The 21,468-nt window shown below is 54.3% G+C and overlaps 1 long non-coding RNA gene across 1 annotated transcript; it reads right to left on the bottom strand.

The window, feature by feature from the left end:
- Window positions 1-3,555: 3,555 nt before the first annotated feature.
- Window positions 3,556-10,501, bottom strand: LOC144366578 (uncharacterized). The gene is made up of 3 exons (XR_013425645.1): window positions 8,933-10,501; window positions 6,620-6,838; window positions 3,556-5,713 (listed from the first exon to the last, which is right to left on the bottom strand). It is a non-coding gene; the product is annotated as an uncharacterized LOC144366578 (long non-coding RNA).
- Window positions 10,502-21,468: the final 10,967 nt, after the last annotated feature.

Below are 21,468 nucleotides of genomic sequence, written 5' to 3'. Positions count from 1 at the left end.
GAGTGAGGCTCAATGATGGCCCGAGTCCTGGGCGGAGCTTCCAGGACCCTGAGAAGCAGGCACTTTCTTTTCACCAGAGAAGGAAACAGCTGGGGCTGTTCCTGCCACCAGGAAGCTCAAGCCTCTGTCACCCAAAGCAGAATCACGAACCAGGGAGGCTGAGTCCTGGGAAATGGTTGAGCCCCTGGATGCAGCCATGCCTGAGTCCTGCATCCAACCCCAAGTTCTCTCCATTACGTCAGCCAATAAAGTTATGTTTTTGCTTAAGCTGGTTTGGTTTTATTTCTGTTCTTTGCCTCCAGAGTCTCCTGACTTGCACACAAGCTTGTCCCTCCCCCCAGCAGGATTTTATGAGTGGGGTGAGGATGACACTCAGGGAGCCCAAACACAAGAGCCAAAGGCCTTCAAAGAAGGCCTGGCCTGCCATGCGGCCTACAGGAAGTGTGAGGTGCCACTCAGCTCTGGGCCCCGAGGCCCCTGGGGTGGTGCTCTGGCCTGCACAGGTCATGATTCTGTGGGCCCAGAACCAGCTGACCAGACAGCGACCCCTAGAATCTTCAGAACAAGCTGCGATGACCATTTCCATGTCTCGGTCCTCGAACGAGCCTGGGAGCATGTCCTAGCAGTGCCCCTGTGTGCGGTTGATAAAACCCAGGCTCAGAGGTCAGCTGGTCTGCCTGGTCACCCAGGGAAGCTGAGTCCCTCGCAGGACGGGCTGGCTGGCTTACTTCATGGTCACGTCTGGAAAGGTGTGGGCCCAATATCTTGGCATCACGCCCAGCCAGGCTGACCCTGGAACTGACCACCACCAGTTTGACCAGCCGGATCTGGCACAGCCTGGTGAGGAGCAGTGGACTCTCCCCAGGGCCTCCAGATGGGAGCTGAGCCCAGGGCTGGTGGCCTGGCTTGGGGACCTGGGCTCTGGTGGGCTAACTGCAGGCCAGAAATGCGTCGTGTGCCCCAGGGGCCTGGTGGGGTGTCGCAGGCAGAGCCTCCGTGACAGCCTGGCTGCCAGGACAGTGAGGGGCAGATGCTGTGTAGCCGTCTGGACGTCGGCCCAGCCCTGTGCCCACTCCAAGGTGGGCTGGAGCTGTCTCCACACCAGCAGGACACACGTCTCGGGTCAGTGCTGCTAGTGAGGTCCACTGTCCCGTCTGCCGGGGAGGCCTGGGGAGCGGCCCAGACCCTCCACCTGGTGCGGGCCCTTTCCTCCTCTTCCTCTTCTTGTGCGGCCCCAGGAAAGGCTTTCATTTGACAGAGTTCCTGTTCAAGTTGTCAGTCGTGCCGATCGCCTGGGAGAGGCAGCTGGACGCCGGTCCCCACCCGAGCACAGAGGGAGAGGGGCTCAGACTGTGGGGTGCCTCCAGCACCCTGCTCCTGGTCTCCCGGACAGCGCCAAAAGAGGAGATCTTGGTGCCGTGGGAGACTGCCGTGGGGACAGGCTCTGGCAGACCCCGAGAGCCACAGAACACGGAGGAGCCCCGGGCCGTCGCACCAGCCTCGAGAACTCGGAGGCCTCCCTTGACAAGACAGTGAAATTAGGGCTAAACAGCGACCTGTGACTCTGGGCTCACAAAGTACCTGCTGCTTGCTGTGCACAAGTGTGTCCTTGTGAACGTCATCCTCGACTGTCCCACCCGTCACCTCATTTCCCCTTCCCACCAAGCCCTTGAGGGGGGTCTTATGGCCAGCACGATTTCCAGACAAGGAACAGAGTCCAGAGAGATCCAGACACTCGCCTGAAGATACACAGCAAGGAAGGGTCAGTACCAGAGTCACCCCTCCCAGTCCTGTTACCCTCTGGAGAGGACATAAGCTCCTACGGCCTACACCCCTGCCAGCAGGTGCGGTCACTCCTGGGCACCCAGCCCATCCTGGCCTTGCACCTGCGCATGGTGGCCCCGGGTGGCTCACTCACTGAGCCAGGCCCCCCCAGGGGGCCTCCCTGCAGGAAGACAGTCCCACTTGCTGTCCTGACACCTCTGTGTCTTCAGCGAGCCTCGGGAGAAAATGTTTCCTCCTCGGGCTTTGAGGACTCCGTGGGAAACAGCCCTCAGGCTTGGAGAAGTGAGGCTCGGCCGCCTGGGGAACGGCAGGGCTCTCCTCCACCTGCAGGCGCACTCGGGGAGGCCCAGAGCGGAGCTCCCGGCCCAGCCCGGGGGTGCTGAGGGAGGCTCAGGGGCACAGGCTCACGGCCAGGGAGCCCAAGCGCTCTGTCCACCTCCCCCAGAGGCTGCCTGCCCAGCGGGCAGGAAGCGCAGGCAGGTCCTCAGCGCCCAAGGCAGTCTGAGGAAGTTCTGCTTTTGTCTCATCTGATGGAACAGAAATCCAGTGCCAGCCCTGACCTCAGGTCACGCGGCCCAGGAAGGGCCTGATCCTTCTCCGAGTCCACAGAGACTGCCAGGAGATGGCTCCAGGGACAGGATCCCAAGACACAGGAGACAGGGTCTCCCATCAGACTTTCCGAACTCTCAGACTCAGAGACTTTGGAACAAACAGCAGGGGACCCTAGAGTCTGCCTGGCGGGTCAGGACCTCAGGCGCCCAGAGACTCCATGGCCGGAGCCTGGATCAGCACAGGGCCCAGCGACGGGGCAGGCGCTCGACTGGCCATGCTCTCCTCAGCCTGGCTGACCTGTGGCACGGACCTGTGGCGTGGCCTTGGGGGTCGGGACGGAGGCAAGGGACACATCAAGGGGTCACGGGAGGATGACCCCCACATGGCAGAACTGCTCGGGACACCTGACTTGGAACCTCTCGGAGCCTTGGGGTCCACAGTGAAGTCACGCCAGAGCAGGGAGCAGGCCCAGACGCCCACAGTGCCCCACGCCCACTTGCAGGTGGTTTCCAGATGCCCTGACAGAGCCACAGGCCTCCGTGGGGAACGAGTGGGCTCCCGGGCTGAGGGGAGGGTGTCCCTGAGGGGCCAGGGGCCCTGGGTGTGGTCCAGCTCCAGCCCCCGCCGAGGGTCAGGAGAGGCCAGTGTGCCCTCGGGCAGGAGAGGAGCTGCCCCCTGGTGCCAAGGCCCCAGGAGTCGGAGCAGAGGGTGGGACCTGGAGCACAGGCCACACTACCCCCCAGGGGCTTCCTGTGGGAGGAAGATCACCGTCCACCACGCTTCAGGAGCCACAGGAGGACAAGGGTGCCTCGAGGTCAGGGGCAGAAGCCCACATCCCAGCAGGTGATGGCAGCTTGGAGGGAGCCGGAGAGCAGCGCAGCCTCAGCGGGGGGAGGCCCAGCCAACCCACCCAGGGCAAGACCCTCTGGGGCCCTTTGCCCCTCCGAGTCCCTGGAAGACCAGCTGGAGTGTGCTGCAAGGCTTCCATGAGGAGCTACTTGCTTTACAGGGTGGGCTACAGCAAGAAGCTTGTCGGCCAAGACTCAGAAGACGGTGTGCACAGGACACCTCCTGCCCATCCTCCTTGGCACCTGGTCCTGTGTGGCTGGGAGCAGCTGTCAGCCTGGGAGAGACTCAAGAGCTTAGCTGCGCGGATGGAGATCCGGCACAAACAGCCGTTAGCATCTCCACCCCAGGGATGCCACCGAAATCGGATGATCAATTTTTCAGTGACTTTAATGGAATAATATTTTCTTCTCCTTTGAAATCAATGTCTTCAAAACCACAGCTTTAGTTAGGTTAAATAGCTACAGAAAGGGAGGCACAGGGTTAGTAAACACACCCACGCAGGCTTTCTCCGGAATCAAAGGTGTCAAAGAGCTGGGAGCCATGGATGGTTCTGTGCTCTCAGGAGAGGGCGGGGCTCACTCTCCCTTCATTAATCCTGGCCAGCAAGCGCCGCGAGGGACTGTGAGCTGGGGAGGTGAGTGAGCGTGCTGTGTGAACGTGGTTGCTCTACTCCACGGAGAGACGACGAAGCTGCTCTGCCTACAGACACCCACTGAGCACCCAGCGAGGCTGAGCTTCCGCGGCTGGCCCCATGGGTGCCGGGTCACCACGGAGGGCCTCTGGACCAGGACCTATGTTCTGTTCCCTCACTGGCCAGAGGGGAGCGGGCATTGTGGGTGCCAGCTTCTGCAGGGGCCAACAGCCCTGCCCTGGAGAGCCTCGGCCTAGCCGGGTGTGCTCTGCACAGGCCAAGGGGCACTCAGGCCCCCGCAGGCCGAGGGAAGGTGGCCCGGTCAGGCTTATGGTCATCGTCGCTGTGGTCTGAGGGAGTGGGAAACCTCCTGGCTCTCACGAGGCCCTCTCACAGCCCGGGGCAGGGACCGAGGGAGGCCCTGAGTGGTGCCTGGGCTGGGCTTCCAAAGCTGGTGGGATCAGGGAGGAGCTGGCCCCCAACCACCCAGCCCATCTCCTCTGAGCAGCAAGGGGGATGAGCCCCCCACGGACGCCAGAGAGGCCCAGGGGGAACAGAGGACATGACAGGTGTCACCCGGGGGAATCCAGCAGGCCCAGCAGCAGCAGGGTCAGGGAAGGACGCTGGAGGAGCCCCGGAGGGCCAGTGGGGAAGGCCCCGGAGTGGGGGGCAGGGGTCCACCCTGCACGGCTCAGGGTAGGACACCTGCCCACAGCCCTGGCCCCACAGAGGGACAGAGAAGCCACCACCCTGAGACAGGCTGGGTGAAGCAGCCACTGGATATGCGTGCTGCCTGGGCACCTGCACAGGGCTGACCCCGAGCTTTTTATTTCCAATTAAAACCATAGTATTCCCACCAGAGGAATTGGAGGAAACATCAGGAAAGCAAGGAGAATAAAACCCTCTGCTCTCTCCTGTGCTGAGCAGTGGGGGGATGTGGCAGCGTGGGTGGGGTCTTGCACACCCGTGACCTGAATTCCAGGAGACTGGACCTCAGGGGCGGGTGTCAGGGACACCAAACCCTCAACTAATGGTGCCCAGGCCACAGGTGGGCCGGGTGGCCACACGCTCCGCACAAGCTGTTGATGTCAATTACACAGCAAATGCGCGAATCCCAAGGTGGACGCTCCCAGAACCCACGCACAGACGGTCAGGAGCACAGCCAGCCTCCCAGTGTCAGGCCTCCTCCGTCCCGCTCAGTGAAGGCGCTGGGCCACCAGGCAGGCTCCCCAGGGCCTCTCCCGGGTGATTCTGCAGGCAGAGGGCACACGGCAGGTGGCACCCAGGAGTCTCTGGGAGAGGCCAGGAGAGCTGAGGACTGGGGCCACCGTGACCTTTCTTCTCAATCGACAGAGAAGGGGCGTCAGGCTGAGAGAGGGCAGTCCTGCCTGTCCAGCGGGTCCCAGGCTGGCTGGGACGCCGGGGCAGCTGCTGTGGGCCAGGGAGAGGAGCACGGGGCCGCGCCCTGTTGGGGACCGTGAGGAATTTCCTTGCCCGGAGGAGGAGCCGCCAGTCCTGGCAGCCAGCGAGGCAGAGACGGGAGGCGTTTTGATGGGAACTGCCATCGGCTGAGGAGCCCCTGGTGCCGGTCAGCTCAGCGTGCCCAGGGGCCCTCACTGGGCTGGACTCTGTCTCCCAAGAAGGCACAAGGATCCAAGCCCCTGAGACACTGGCCTCAAGCCTGGCCCCTTGCGCCCTCTTCCGTCTTCCTCCGGCTCAGATCAAGCTGCTCACCCAAGACGTTTCTGCTTCTCAGATCTGCGAGAAGCCACCGGGTGGGCTGTTGCGGTGACCAGAGGGGTCCTGAGCTGGCGTCCTACCACAACCTCCCTGGAGAGCCAGGGGAGGCTCTGGGGAGCTCAGCCAGCTTCGTCCACCCTGAGGGGAGTTCCAGGCCTGCAGATGGGGACGGAAGCAGGGTCAGGGTCCAGCCAACTGACCTCCCACAGAAGCAAGATGGTGAATGTGTGGGACTCTGGCCTGGGCCTCGGCAGCCTGAGCATGGAGCCCTGCTCTGCGGCCCTTCCCTGGCCTGGGTCCTTGGTGGCAAGCTGCGCGCCCCTCCAACTCTCAGGTTCCCCTCTGTCAACAGGGACGTGCTAGTGCAGCAGGATGAGCGTGGGGTGCCGGCTGTCCAGTGCAGCGCCCACTGTCCCCGCTCTCTGGCGCCTCCCCGCCTGCCTCCAGCCTTTCTCTTTCTTTGTTGAAAGACCCCCAGCTTCCAGAGCTCCGGGACGGTGGAAAGCAAGCACTGGGAGGGAGGAGAGGGTGCTGAACCCCAGGGGCCAGGCCTGGGGCAGGCCCAGAGGCAGGTGGCAGTGGGAAGGGCAGCGGCCTGGCCCGTCAGTCCCAGGCCCCACCTGCCCAGCAGAGGCCCGAGCCAAGCCATGTGTTTTACAGGTGGGTCTGGGTCTGGGGCACCCGTGGGCACTCTGACTCTGTCCAGCTTGTGGCTGTGCACACTGGAGCGGTCTGCCTGGGCCAGTCCTTCACCACGTCCTCTCACAAGGGCTTTCAGCTCCCCAGAACCTATCTCCTCTCGGAAGAAAGGTCTCAGCCCAGGGCTGGGAAGTGCCCCTGACCACAGGGCCTCCTCAGCCTGGCCCAGGGCGGCTGTCTTTCCTCAAACGCCCTTTGCAGCCAGATGCCGAAGCGAGATGACATCCAGCATGGGCTAAGACGTGATCCTGACACATTTAAAATAACTTCTACTAATTGGGCTCATTGCTCATCTTTTCCTACCACGTTCATAAATTGCATTTAATTGTTTTTGGATTGATTCTTTAAAAATAAATTTGTTACCTAGAGTCTTTTGGCGAGTCTGCCCACACCAGCGGCAGGCGAGGCACCCGGGGGCCTGGGCACGTTGATTTCTGCTGTGTTTTGTCTTGACTTTGGCATTTGGGCTGTGCCTTGGTAGAGCCAGCAGTTTCTCGGGAAGTTGGAAGATCTCCCTGAATCCGACGAGGACGGCGCAGGGTGGGGGTCACTCCCAAGCCAACGGCAGTGGCGGGCAGCAGACTAGGAGGTGAGAGGTGACACCTGTCCTCTCCAGCTCACCGGCCCTGATAAGGGAGCTCCTCTCCCACATGATCAATAAGGAAAGGGGGCCTCAGCGGGCGCCTGTCACCAGGAAATCATTTCCTCCACCCCCGCCCCCTCACCCCAGCAGAGCCCACAGGGATGTGCCTGGGGATGTCACCTTGGCAACGGGCCTCCGCCCCCCCCCGGGGGGGGGGGGCAGAGCTGGCTTCATCGCCAGAGGCCCCCTTCAGAGACCCCCATCCTCCTCTCAGAGAGGGGAAGGGGTTGGGCCTCAGGCACCAGGCAGGGCCCCCACCCTTGGGGGCCGTGGGAGGAATTTAAAATTCCCCAAGTATTCTTAAAAAGCGCCCATGCGGTGGTTAGTTAAACCTCCTAAAATAATTGCAGTCAGGCAATTACTTCTTTTAAAGGCATTCGGAGGTGTTAAGATCCAGGCTCCTATTTTCCGAGATAACAGCAAGTCCTTTTGTGCCGCCCATCCTGGGGTGGGACTCCTTCCTAACAGGTGCTCCTGGGACACCCTGTGCCCTGCTCCCCCTCCTCCAGCCTGCCTCCCACACCAGGGCTGCAGGATCAGAGCGAGGGCAGAGGAAGGGCCAGTCAGCACTTCCAGCTGCCGGCAGAGCGAGGAGCGAGTTGGCAAAGCCGGGCACTCCACGAGGGGCCGCCTCCCCCAGCCAGCCTCGGCGCGCAGCCCGTCCACCTCCTGGCTGCTGTCCTGGCCAGGCCGCCTCTGAGCGGGGAGAGGCTGAGCTGAGCCCAGGGCCGGGCCTGCCCAGGGGTCCAGAAACAGCCCTCGCTCCTCACTGAGCCCAGCCCTGTCCTCCGGTCCTCTCTGGGGTGCTCCTTCTCCCTCCTCCCTTCCATCTTTAATTATTCATCAACACCTGCTCTGTGCCACCCTCAGGGGCAGCCCCAGCCCCGGGAGGCCGCAGAGAGCCACAACCTGGGGAGCACACGAGGGGGAGGGGCACAGACGTGCCTGCAGACACGCCGAAGTGACTGCTTAGCTGGACACCCCGAGCAGCCATCACAGAACTCAGGAGCAAGCCAGGGCTTGTGGCACGAGAGTCTGTCACGCAGCCTCCCTGTGCCCAGAGTCGACTACGGCGGGACGACACTCGCTCTGGATCTTCAAATCCAGCAAGGCTTGGCCAGCCCATAAGGGGACAAAGGAACTGAGCACGCTGGCAGAGGGGGTGCTTGGCCCCGACCCAGGCTCCAAGCCCCCAGGCCCTGCTCTGGGCACACCTCGGCATGCTGGCCAAGGCTGGGGGGCCACTCTGTGTAGGCACGATCAATCCTAGGGCCGTGCAGGTCGGGGTGCCCGGGGACAGGGAATGCATCCCTGGGTCCCTCTAACGGGGCTCTGCAGCAAGGCCAGGGAGTGTCCTCGGGTGCCCCAGCGGCCACGCCTGCCCCTGACTCGTGTCCTACCTAGACCTCTTCTGAAGGCCCGTCACCATCCATAAGCCACAGGAGGTGCCCCTGCCACTCTGCACTGCCTTCTTCCCACCAGCCCCGCCTTCCTCCCCGCCACCTTGCCTGTGAGTGGTCCCCACTCAGACCTAGCACCTCCCGCCTTGGGTGGAAATTCATCTGGGGTCCATGGGTCCCTCTGTGACACAGCAGGACTCAGGGCTCCGGGCCAGGCATCAGCTGTCACTCAGACCCCCAGGCCCACTGAGAACACCCCAGATGTCAGGAGTGGCCCAGGGGCTGTGTTCCCAGCCACACCTGGAAGGCCCGACTGGGCAGCCAAGGGCCTGTGTCTGACTTGAGCCCACAAAGTTGGGTGGCCCAGGCCCCAGCCGGCCATGGAGCCACTGTCCACCCTCAGCTCTGTGCCCAGAGGACATTGCGTCTGTCAGTCTTGGAGTGAATAAGAATGTACTGACTGTCCCCTGTTGGGAAGAAACACTCCGCTCGGCTTCTTTGCCCGGAGAACCGGCTCCACTACGTCCTGAGACCCTGCCTGGCCCCTGGCGGGGGTCACAGGCCATGTGGACCCCCACAGATCCCTGTTCCCCATAGCCCACCCCTGCCCCTGCCCTGGGGAACTAGGCTCACCCCAGGAGGTGACACCGGCTGCCCTGGGACGTGACGAACAGCACACCAAGATGGCGGATGGAGGCAGGGTGTGAGAAAGAAGCTCTGGAAGACAAGGCAGGGGCTGGGAGTCCTGTCCCCGTCCACACTGAATCCCATCCGTGACAGCTCCCGTCCCTGCGGTCCTCACCATGACAACCTCTGCTGCAGTCCAGACTTTAAATGACCAAGGGGGGTCAAGTGGGCAGCGTCCTAATTAGGTTCTCTAAAGTGACCAGGGGGAATTGGAAAATTTTCTAATTAGGTAAGATAGCCAATGGGTCAGGTCTCCATCAGGTCCTTGTAGGGAAGGGAGCGCCCACGGCTCAGGATATAAGACTTTGACAGTCAGACCTGGCCCAGGGCCTCTCGATGGCTGCGCTTGCCTCTCCCCTCCTGTACCTTCCCACCTCTGCGCTCTGCTATGCTGTGTCTTGCTCCATTGTTTGTTCAGGACACCAAGGACCTGGACTTCGGCTGGACAGCCCAACAGTAACACTGCCGTAGGCCTTTGGGCCCTTCCACTCCTGACAGTCCTGCAGGCCTGGTCCCCGTGGGGTTGAGAGCAGCAGGGTCTTCCTCCTCCTATATTCTCCCTCAGGCTGCAAGAGCTTCTGCCAAACACACTCTCCCCTAGGGCCAACTCCAGCTAGCCACAGGAAGCCAGTGTCCTCGGGCCTGGGTCTCCTTGGGTCCTCAGTAAACACCAGTTGCTCTCTCTTTGCCAACCCCACCCCAACCAGGACTCGGGCGGCGCCATGCTGCAGCTAAAGGACCAGCCGCCCCACTCAGACCAGGCACAGGGCCCACCCTCTACCACCACAGGCCTGGATGCTCCTCTCCTGAGTTGGGGGTTTGCAGCTGTAAAAAGGTTGAAGTTTTCTTCTCCTAACTCTTCAACACTCACCGAGAGAAGGCACAGGTACAGAAACCACCCTTGTCCAAGGTTTCCTTTTCCATGAATTCAGTTACCCACTGCTAAACATGGTCTGAAAATATTAAATGCAGAATTCCAGTAATAAGCAATTCATAAGTTTTAAGTTGCATGCCATTCTGAGGAGCAGGGTGGCATCTTGCCAGGTCATCAATCCTCCTGTGTCCAATGTATCCACCTTGTATATGTTACCTGTCCGTTAGTCGCTTAGCAGTCATCCTGCTTATCAGATGGATTGTTGGTGTCACAAGGTGTGCATTGAAGTGACCCTTATTTTGCTTAAACACTCTTGCTCCAGAAAGCATTTAAGTTGGTTATTAATCTCATACTGTGCCTAATTTGGTAATTAAATGTTATGATACAAGAAAAAACACAACATACATAGGGTCTGGTACTACCTGCAGTTTAGGCGCCCACTGGGGGTCCTGAAACTCATGCCCCTCAGAGAAGTGGGACAACTGCACTTAACCCTGAAGAGCAAAAATTGGCACTTCAAACGAAAAGTTGGCACATCCTAATTGTATTTGTTATTCAACAATCCTGTAGCTCTCAGCACTATGAGTGGAAATTTTATGCCTTGGAAGCAAGACTTACTCCCAGGGCTCCAACAGCAAAGGCCTGAATCATTGCAAAACAAATCAGCTCCCAATTAGCAGGCAGATCTCCAACTGGGATGGGAGGAGGGGCGCAGGGGCAGGGAGAGAGGCAGGCTGGGCTGCGCCCACCCAAGTGCACAGGGGGGCAGGCATCCCCACGCTGCGCTAGAGCCCCCAGTCTCAACCATCATCCCTGCTTTCAAGACACGGAGCAGTGCCGTGTCCAGATGAACCATTTCAACTCAGCTCTGAGCTGGTTCTGTCCACTGGAGCCTGGTGCAACATCGCAGGACACGCTTATTTTGTCTTTTACACAGAAAACAAAACTCAGGCTCACAGATTGACCTCGCTGCTCCTTAAAGTGTCCCTACCTTAGTTTCCTGTTCTCCCACAGCTGCCCAGCCTGTGTCGGGGACCAGGGGACCACACTGGCCCAGGGGATGTACATTAGCCAGTAACTCACCTGCCACCTGTCTAAACTTAATGGACTGCGTCCATCCCATTAAAAAGCCAGACGAGGAGCTATGGCTGGAAGTCCTAACAGCACTGGAGAGCAAGGGCCTTCAGGAGACCCCAGATCACGTGGTGCCAAGCCTGGAGTGGCCAACACCTGGCACAGGCAGAGCCAGAGGCTGAGGGCACAGGGCCACACAGGTTCTGAGCTCGAGAGGCCCCGACCACTGGGAGTAGCTGAGCGGGCAACAGGGAGGCTGCTGGCAGCTTGTCCAGACACCGGGTCACACTCTCCGGAGCCAGGGAGTGACACAGGGTTCTAGGCAGTGAGGAAGCCGCCCCATGCGCAGTTTTCCATATCAGGTGAACGCGGCCTCACAAAGGCAAAGTGTGGAGGTAAAGAATCCAGGAAACAGAGAAGAATATAAAGGAAGAAGGAATCACTCTGAAGCTCACCACCGGAACCGTGGTCCCTAGGAGCCGTCTGAGGTGTGTCCCTATGCACAAGGACCTCAGGGAGCTCACAGCCCCAGGGCTCCAGGGCGCGGCTGGGCTCTGGGCTCGCTTCTGGGCTCCCCAGTTAGCCTCAGACGGCTCCCATGGCCGTGCCCCAGCCCCAGCCCTTTAAACTGAGAGGAATTCTTGGCAGGGATGGACCAGAGTACCGACGGGCCCCTGGAGAAGAGCACCCAAGTTGGCTCATGCTCAGCACTGCACTCTGCCCCTGCACGGGACCACGGTGGGGCCAGGCTCTTCACGGTGGGCGCAGGGCAGGGGTGAGCCCAGGCCCGGGTCCTGGCACGGGAGTTTGCAGGCAGCCTCGAGAACAGAGTGGAAAGAGATTCAGAGACCAGGAGGGGGGCAGTGGGGACAGACGGAGAGGGGCCCAAGGACGGCAGGACCCCCAGGGGAAGGGGAGGGCTTGTGCAGGGGAGGCAGTGGGCCTGGAGGGAGCCAGGGTTAAACAAATAACCCGCCTGTCACAGAATAGGCGTCTCCTGGCTCCAGGCATCAGCCCAGGGCGGGAAGGACCACCGCGGAGCGGCACCCACTGTGGAAGGCTCCGCAGCACCGAGGAGTTCCCACGGTTCCCACGGGGCAGTGACAAACGCACACGTCAGGCGATCTCACCATGTGGGCAGGTGGAGAGCATCGGGGGACGAGGCCCTGAGAGAAGTCACCGCACAGCTGCCCTAGATCAAGCCTGGACTCTAGAGGTGGCGCCCGAGATTGAAAGAGCAACCTGCATCAGAACAAGCAGGCCATTGGGAACACGGAGAAAAACACCAACTAGACACGGTCAGGTGCCGCCCTTCTGTTCCCAGCTTAGTGGGTGAGGGCAGGTCTTGCCCCCCTTCTCCACTGGGCCCTGTGCACCCTGGAGACAGCTGCTCCAGACCTCATTCACCAGTGCAGGGCCAGGCTGTGCCCAGCAAGAGCTGAGAAAGGAGATGTGCTGAGCTCTGCTAGTCCAGGTGTCCAGGAGCGCTGGCCGGACCAATCAGATGGAGCCAAGACGGCGTCCAGGCCGAGGACAGAGCCCACCAGAGTCTGCAGGCAGAGCCGTGCACATCTGAGCCCACCAGCCCAAAGAAGAGACTCAGGTCACAGGTGTGTGTTAATGGACTCCAGTGTCCAGGCTTCAAATATTACCTCAGCCAGAAACAGACACACCCAGAAATAATGTTTAACTCAATATCTGGGCATCCTGTTGAAGCCAGATTTAAAGTTAGGTAGTTAGTGTAGTTAGGTAAATCGGGTCTAATACCGAGTGAAATCTAAAATGGAGGCCATGCTGGGAATGACTCAGGGAAAACACAGGACAACTCATGGAATGTTAATGAAGTTCCGAAAAGGGCCTAGGCCAAAGTCCACCTGGAAGTATTAATGAACAGCCCCCAACAGATTTGAAGACAGCCCATCCCAAAGAAATGTTAATGAGCCCATCACAAAGAAGTGATAATGAAGTCCTTCCTGCTCAGACTACTTCTTTGGCCCTCCTGTGTCCCACCCCTGGGGCCTTCTAACCTACATTCCATCACTGAAAGAACTATAAAAAGGGGAAACAACCGCACTTCCACGGATTCCACCTTTTGGGTCCCCTTCTTCCTCCGGGAGAAGTCTTTTCTTCTGTCCTTTAATAAATTTCTAATTTCTACTCTGGCCTTGCCTCGGCGTGCTTCTTTGGTGTTATTCTTCAACATCGGGGAGCAAGAACTCGCCACCGGTCAACAGCGGTAACATATTGGAGGTCCCACCGAGATATTCTGCACCGAGGTAAGCGCCTCTCTACGCACCCCATATCTGTTTGAGATGCGTCTTTCTCTCTTTCTTTCTGGAGGGTAAAGTGGGCACCCGTCGGCTACTTAAACGCAACTAGTGCAGCCGCCACTCTACAAGACTCGGGTGAGAGGTTTCTCGGCCTAGGCAGCTCTCAATCACCTGTTCGGTACAGAGCAGGCATGTTGGGTTCTGCCAAAGCCGTTTCCAACTTTTCTGTCTGGGCCTGGAGAGCAATTGGCGTGAGTACACAGTGTCCAGAATCCCGATCTGCCTCCGATGCGTGGAGGTGGAGGAAAGAGTTTGGAACAACTGCGGAATCCCGGTCTGGGCTACTCTCAGACCTTTCCAAAGGTTCCTTTCTCTTGAGCCCTCTCCCGACAGCCCTCAGGGGTATCTAGGGTGATCGGTAGATGAATGGCACTGAGGGAAAGCCCCAATCACATTTGCCTCCGTATGGGCCATGCAACACTCCCAACCCCGCATCCATTCCTCCTGGATGCTTCCCTTCCTTCGCAGGTCAGAAACGTTAGCAATTCAGGTTGTAGGACTGAGAAAAAGGCATGGGATAATTAATAAGATCTGCCCAGGTTCCCTAAGGTGCATAGGTAACTTTCAATAGTCTGTTTTACCACCCAATGTTTAAAATGAGCTGTGTTCCTTAAGCTGCTAAGAGAAGCATTTTTTAGAATCAACTCTGGTAATCTGCTAGTCTACAGAGCAAAGGCAACAAAGAGCACACGATTCAATGGGTTTTTAGTGGCCGGGAGGAAAGCAGTAAGGCCCTTAAGTCTGAATCCTCCCAGGGTCTTTGGCACAGGGCAAACTGAGACCCTAGCACTTTGCTAAAGGGGACCAGAAACCCCTTGGCAAAGCCAGGTGAGAGACGGGTTTTCTGGACCGTTTAGGAAGCTCAAGGTTAGGGAGACGTCCCTAAGGAGAACAGTTTTCTCCAGCGCAGCATGGGCGCCTGAGTCCTGTTTTCCTCACTCAGACAGGAGCTTCTCTCTCCAATACGCTAGGTGGGCCACTAGCCTGCGTATTGAAAAATTGGGATAAATTTGAACCTCAGACACTCAAGAACAAGCGCCTCATTTTCTTGGCCTGGCCTCAAATACGAGAAACCTGGCCACCAGAGGGAAATATCAATTTAAATCTTTTTACAGTTTGATAAAATTTACAAAAAAGAAATGGTGTAAGGTGTTGTATGTTCAGATTTTTTGCTCTAAGGGAAATCCTAAATTGTGCCAACAGGTGTAAAGTAAATTTAGCTATGATATCTGCCATGAAAAAAAAAAAATCTTGGACTCACTGAGGAAAAAGAATCAAAAAATTTGGGCTGATCAAAGTACATACACCCCTCCCCCTTTAAGACCTAAAGCAGATTAAAAACTGACTCTACTGGAAGGTTAGGAGATAAGCCAGATTGCCTGGGATTGGATCTATTCAAAGGAGCTAATCCTGCAAGTGAAAGGGAAACTGAGGAATCCCAGCAGCTGCCAAAGCCATTTTCGCTTTGGGGAAATTTCCTCATAATTTCCCTGCACTGTAAGAATTACTCCACCTAAATGCAGTAAAGTCAGTCACACGGAGACCCTTGATTTTACACCTATAGTTGCCCCTACGAGAACATCTGGTCCACTCATGGGAAATCTAAGGTGCCACTGATAGGAGTCATAATTAAATGAAAGTTCAAAACCTGGAGAGATATTTTCTTATATGGTCGGTTTTAAAGGTTATTATAGATTGTTTCTTGGGGATAATCTAGGCTAAATGTGTGTCTAAAAGATGTTTCATTGTAAAATCTGGTATCTAAATGAGTTCGAAGCATTGCATAATCTTGCAGTTAAAAGTTAGGGTTAGGCAATTGTTAAGTTTGTGATTTCAGATAATTCATGCCAGAGAACTTAAATACTTAGGATAGAAAATTAAAAGAACTCTACTTCCAAGTTGGCAAGTAACTCCCAATCATTGTTTTATTTTTTCATCAATTTTTGAACTGGGTAGCCTAAGGAGATTTCACTAAGTATACAGTGCATTGATTTGGGCAAGGATAGTAAATTATGATTTAGTATCTGTTTCTCTCAGTGTGTAGGATTTAGGAAAAGTGTTAAATTAAAACATTGGTCTGGCTTACTAAAATGACATTAATTAGCAACAGTCTTGGAAATTTTCAATAATTTTAGATATACATGGTAGTGTGTAGATATTTTCCAGGTGATTTAATGTACTTTAGAAACTTCAGAACAAAAAAGTAGCTTAATGATCCTGAAGGAACTTCTTCTGATGGTGGCTTTTATAACAAGAAAGATCCTATTTTCAGTTTTGTGTGAGCAAGTTTTTCTAGTATAGAAAGATATAAAGATAAAATTTTGTAAATTGTATCTTATTTCTACTTCCAAACCTGAAAATTGTGACTTATGGTTAAAATGCCTTAGACATAAAGTTTCTGGTCAGAATTCCAGTTTTCCCAGTCCCTTCCAGACCTCAGCCAGGGCTTACACTGATATGCAAACAGAAGCAGCCTGGAGCTCAGGCCCAAGAAAAAAAAAAAAAAGAGTAAAAGTGTCTTTTACCTGAACTCAAACTAGATTAAACCAAAGAGTAAATTGTATGGCATTTACTAATTACTGGCTGATCAATTTTTTTCTAGGACCTTTTGTCTTTTCTTAGACTCTATATTTTTTTTGAGCTCATGATTTTGTTCCTACAGACAAGTTAATGTTTTTCTGATAAGTTCTATTTTTGATCAACTGGAGTTTTTTTTAACATTGCAATGAGATTTCACCTGAGAAATCTGCAAGGCCTTTTGTGTTACGTGTTACACTTGTGTTAGTGTTGTATGTCGGTATGCCTGTGTGTATGTCCATATATCATGCAGTGATATGACAATTGACAGATGAGGAGCGCTCATGAAAAATTAAAATGGATCCAAATATCTTTGATTCATGTGATTCAAATGGCTCAATTTAAATTTGGTAAATAGATTAAAAAGGAGATCTTAAATTAAGCTTATAAATTATTCTAGGTGTTCAAAAAAAAAAGGCCCTAATAAATGTCTATGAAATAATCTGCTCAGATTCAAAGGTTTACAAGTATTGTTTCAAGATGTGAACAGAAGGAGGTTAACAGATGAAAGAGAAACTAGAAGGTTCTAGATATGGATTTAATAGAGGGAAAATGTGTTTCTGGATTGAGTAATTAAGAGGGTTTAAGTAAGTGATAAAGAAGGTCTGTGCAAGTTGGTTATAAGTGTAAGTTTTTGAGTAAGTTACACAACTATGGTTAAACAACAACTGTTGTCTTTCAATACTTTTCTTGTGCTCTCTTGCTCTGAATAATGAAGTTCCTTTAAATCCGATTGCACAAAGTCTCAAATCAAACTTCCAACCAGCTTCTGCTTAGGCACCACCTGCCTCTGACAGATGGACCCCCAACATCTTCAAGAGAACAATTCACTCAATGCTGAAGCTCACTACCAGGCACGATGGAATGCAGCGGACATGGGGCAGCAGGAAACAACAAATTCAGAGAACCTCTTAATCTGCCATCCTGGATTCATGAGTCTTTATGTCCTTTTGAGCTTCCTCATGGTCCTTGGTCTCTTTTCTGTCAGCCCCCCAACATGGAACTTCTGCCAGAAATTGATCTTTGCTCTAATTTTTATCTTCATTCTGTTTTTATTCGCTCTGATCTTCTTCAGGTGCTGGTGATGATATCTAGAAAAACTTGCCAATAGACGGGTTGCCTGCCATTTATCCAAGCCCTGCCATCTCCCCCTTAGTCATTTCTTTAAAAGCCAAGCTTGATTAGCATAAAATCATCAATGTAATTGTGATGTTACTGATGTGTTCATATCTTCCAGGTATACAAGTCTATAAGGTAAAAGCTTTACAAACTGGTGTTCTAAAGTTGTATGGTAATTTTAGGTTCAAAAAAGAAAAAAAAAACATGTTAGAGATTCAATTATATCATTTGTGTTCTATAACTGGACTTCTTATCAATAAGATATAAAGTTCCATGTTACTTTTTACACAGAGATACAATTTTAGATGTATTTTTTTAAGTTAATGAGGTTTTATTACAAAACACAAAAGTACTTTGCTACTTTTCTACAAAAGGTTAAAAGCTTTCAGCCTTTCTTTAATTCATGTATTAGATGTGATATTATGTTGTGTTAGCTAATATTCATGTAAACTTGAGCAGCAATTTATGTAGGCTTTTAAAATGATGTCTAAAAAGCAAAGATCAGCTTCAGAACTATAGTATTTAAGACTTATGAAGAGCCCCACCTTGAGATAAGGCTCTATGTCCCATCTCACTGTATGTGAAAGTTACTATGAAAGAAATAGGCCAGATTTCAGTGCATTTAGAGTTGTGTCCAAAAGTTGGTTTTTGTCACGATTGCCAGGATCTCAAACAGGGGATTATAATGTATAACTCTGCCAGAATTCAAGGTAGCTATTACATAAACTAAATATGTTTTTATCCTAGTTAGTTTTGTTTTGTAGTTTGCTTTTAGATGGTCTAAGGATTGCCTGTTAATGTTTTAAAGAGGTACTGCTTTAAGAACTCACAACCTGGGTTAACTTAAGATAAGGAGTTATCACCTACAGGATAGAAAGATAAGTACTAAAGCCCAATACTTAGTATAAGGCTGTTGAAGTTTATTTGCTGGATGTTTAAGATTAAGTTTTAAAATTAAAATTAAATTAAAGGGGCCAAGAAAACCAATATTTGGCTCTTGCCCTCTGAGTCAGTCTGAATCAGGGATAGGGGACTTCTCCAAAGGGCTCTGCAACTCTAGGCCACATAACCTCCTGATCAGGGAGATTAATGAGACCAATGGAGGACAGAAAGCCAATCAGTGCATTTGCTGTGAAGAGGAGGGTCATCAGGAAAGGGAGACATCCCTGATGCTTCCGAGGGAAGGCACATGGTCAAGCAAGGCCTGGACCCATCCTAGCGCAAATGGCACTAGCAGAACTGAGAAGCTGCTGTGAAGTTCCCGAGGATTCCCATAGACTCAGCTGACTGTTAACAATAGATGAAAACAAAGTCAGTTTGACTTGCTTCATCTTAAACACTTAGCAAAGACAGTCAAAGCCAAAACATAGCTATTCCTGGACATTTTAAATAATTATAATAATTAAATGTAACCTCCAACAATAAGTAAAACTGGAGGCTACAAAAGAAATTCTTAGGTAGGAATGCCTGATAACTATCAAAAGGAACTGCCAGAGTAGTTTTTAGTTTAAGGCCCACAGATATTCCTAACCTACGCAGGTAGGCTTGGTGTTTGTTAGTATGGTTATCCAGCCCTAGGTAACAAAATTTAATAGACACAGGTCATACTAGTAAAAGGATTTTGCAAGATCAGATGATATTAAATTATTAAACTATCCCTTAAGGGAAAGGACATCTGTAACCCTAAAAGTTAAATGTTGTGTTTACATCGCTGACATTTCTGGCAATATGACAAATATCCTTAAAGATTTACATGCTCAGATAGAAGCCATGTCCTCAACATGGAAACAATATCTTAACTCCTGGTTCTTGGTACTTCCTGGTGGTAAACATTGTTAGCCTTTGTCTTTGCCATCATACTCATTGGCATATTTCTGTGCTATGGCATTTATTGCTGCATCAATCTGGTTTCACTACTAATGAATTCTTGTTTCTCTTATAGACCACCCATCACTCGAATGGCCCTCCAGCCTATTACTTCTCAATTGGACTTTTAGCATGGACCACTCGATAGACCCGATATTTTTAAAGGGGACTCCAAACTGCTTGCCCCGACATCGCCCCTTTTGTCAGCCTGAAGAAGCCAGAAAGATTTTCTTCGCCCCCTTTCCTTACAGCAGTAAGGAGTTCCCAAATTAGAGGGGGGAATGAAGCCAGATTTAAAGTTAGGTAGTTAGTGTAGTTAGGTAAATCGGGTCTAATACCGAGTGAAATCTAAAATGGAGGCCATGCTGGGAATGACTCAGGGAAAACACAGGACAACTCATGGAATGTTAATGAAGTTCCGAAAAGGGCCTAGGCCAAAGTCCACCTGGAAGTATTAATGAACAGCCCCCAACAGATTTGAAGACAGCCCATCCCAAAGAAATGTTAATGAGCCCATCACAAAGAAGTGATAATGAAGTCCTTCCTGCTCAGACTACTTCTTTGGCCCTCCTGTGTCCCACCCCTGGGGCCTTCCAACCTACATTCCATCACTGAAAGAACTATAAAAAGGGGAAACAACCGCACTTCCACGGATTCCACCTTTTGGGTCCCCTTCTTCCTCCGGGAGAAGTCTTTTCTTCTGTCCTTTAATAAATTTCTAATCTCTACTCTGACCTTGCCTCGGCATGCTTCTTTGGTGTTATTCTTCAACATCAGGGAAGCAAGAACTTGTCACCGGTCAACAGCGGTAACACTGTGGCCCAGGCAAGCTGACACAAAACATCACCTGTCACATGATGCAGGCGGAGTCCTGGGGGCGGGACCCAGCAAGCCCTCTAAGCGGTCACCACACTGTCCCCTGCCTGGCCTCAGTGTGCAGGGAGGGTCTGCAGCGACCTTCCCTCATGCGTCACGTTCCAGCTGGACCTTCAAGACCAGCGTCAGTACCACTCAGGGTAGCCTCTGCTGACACCCTGGGCTGAGCCAGCCCCCCTGCGTGTTCCTAGCCTTGGGGGCTCTCAGTCAGAACAGGGTCCCCAAGCTGTCCCCCTGCCAGGGTCCCCAGACTCAGTGAGGCTGGACAGAGGCAGTGGCAGCAGCCCCTTCCTCGCCTGAGTCCTCCTGGGTGGGTGAGTCCATCAGCAGCTGCTGCGCTTGGGCTACCTGAGGGCCACTGCCCCATGGGCCGTGGCTCCGCGACTGGACGTACCTCTGGAATGTGAGCCCCTGTGGCCACTGCCCCCACCCCAGTCTCTGAATGCCATCGGGCACCTGGCTGGAGGACAGTGTGTGGAGGGCCCGACCATCCCCAGAGGCCCGGGGGCCCCGACACCCACGTCCTACCAGGACGGACCTATTGGGGAAGAGGAGCCCCGGAGGGACCCTGGAGCTTCTCTCTAGGGCCACCTTGCCTGCCACCAGGCCCTGCCAGGAGACAGGAGGGGGGGAAAACACACCTGGCAGAACGAGGGCCTGTCACCTGGTCAGTGGCCGCTGACCCATCTGGGTTGTCCCCAAGCTTGGGAGCCACACGTAATGGAGGGCCCAGTGGGCGGGTCCACAGCAGCAACTGACCCCCACAGTGCTGCAGGCTGCAAGCTTGGGACCACGGGGTGGGCAGGGCACACTCCCTCCAGAGGCTGCCGTGGCCGCCGGGCATCCTGGTTTCCCTGGCTGTGGCCACACCCTCGGTCCTGCCCCTGCTGCCCTGGGCCCTCCCTGCATGTCCGTCCTGTCTTCATGCACATTGCCTTGGATGCAGGGCTCACCCTGGGCCAGGGAGACCCACATCTGCAGAGACCCTACTTCAAGGTCAGCTTCTGAGGTTCTTGGTGGACATGAATGGGGGGACACTACTCATCCTGGACGCAGTGGGAGGCTAGCTGACCACCCTGCTGGAAATCCCCTCTTAATGAGGCCCTGAGCTGCCCCTCCTGGACCCCCACAGGCCCCTGGGCTTCCACCCTTGAGCAGGAGGTCCGAGGGAGTGAGGGCAGCCCTGCTACTGTCTCCGCTCTGGGGTTTTCAGGGTGCCCTCCCAGGCACACCCAGGCCTCCACTCCATCCAGAATCTACCTGCATCTCAAAAGGCCACCCCAACCCAGCACCTGCCGCCTGGACACAGCACTGGTTAGCTCTGTCCTGTCTCCTCGGGAGGTGGCTGAGTGTCCGGCACCACCACAGGCCAGCTCAGCCTGGGCTGCCGTGACTTCCTGAGCTGCCCCTTCCTGCTCAACACCGTCATGGACAGACAGCACTGGCCGCAAGAGGCTCTGCAGGCTGGAGGACCAGGAGCAGCCCTCTTTCCGGGAGTGACAGGGGTGTGGAGGGCATAGGTCCTCCCCTGGTGCCGTGAGTCTGCCTGGCCTTGTCACCATACCCCTTTCAGAAGCAGAAGCCACAGTTACAGCTCGGAGTGTGAGATGGCCAGGCCTGGCTATGCCTCCTCAGACCAGCTCGCCGCTGTGAGAGTGTGTATGTGTGTGTGTGTGCGCGCACATGTCCCCGTGCTGTGGCAGGGAGTGTGTGTGTGTGTGTGTGCCCATGTCCCCGTGCTATGGCAGGGAATGTGTGTGTGTGTG

The sequence above is a fragment of the Ictidomys tridecemlineatus genome, chromosome 9, assembly GCF_052094955.1.
Source record: "Ictidomys tridecemlineatus isolate mIctTri1 chromosome 9, mIctTri1.hap1, whole genome shotgun sequence".
NCBI lineage: Eukaryota > Metazoa > Chordata > Mammalia > Rodentia > Sciuridae > Ictidomys > Ictidomys tridecemlineatus.
This window is presented reverse-complemented; position numbering and strand designations above follow the sequence as displayed.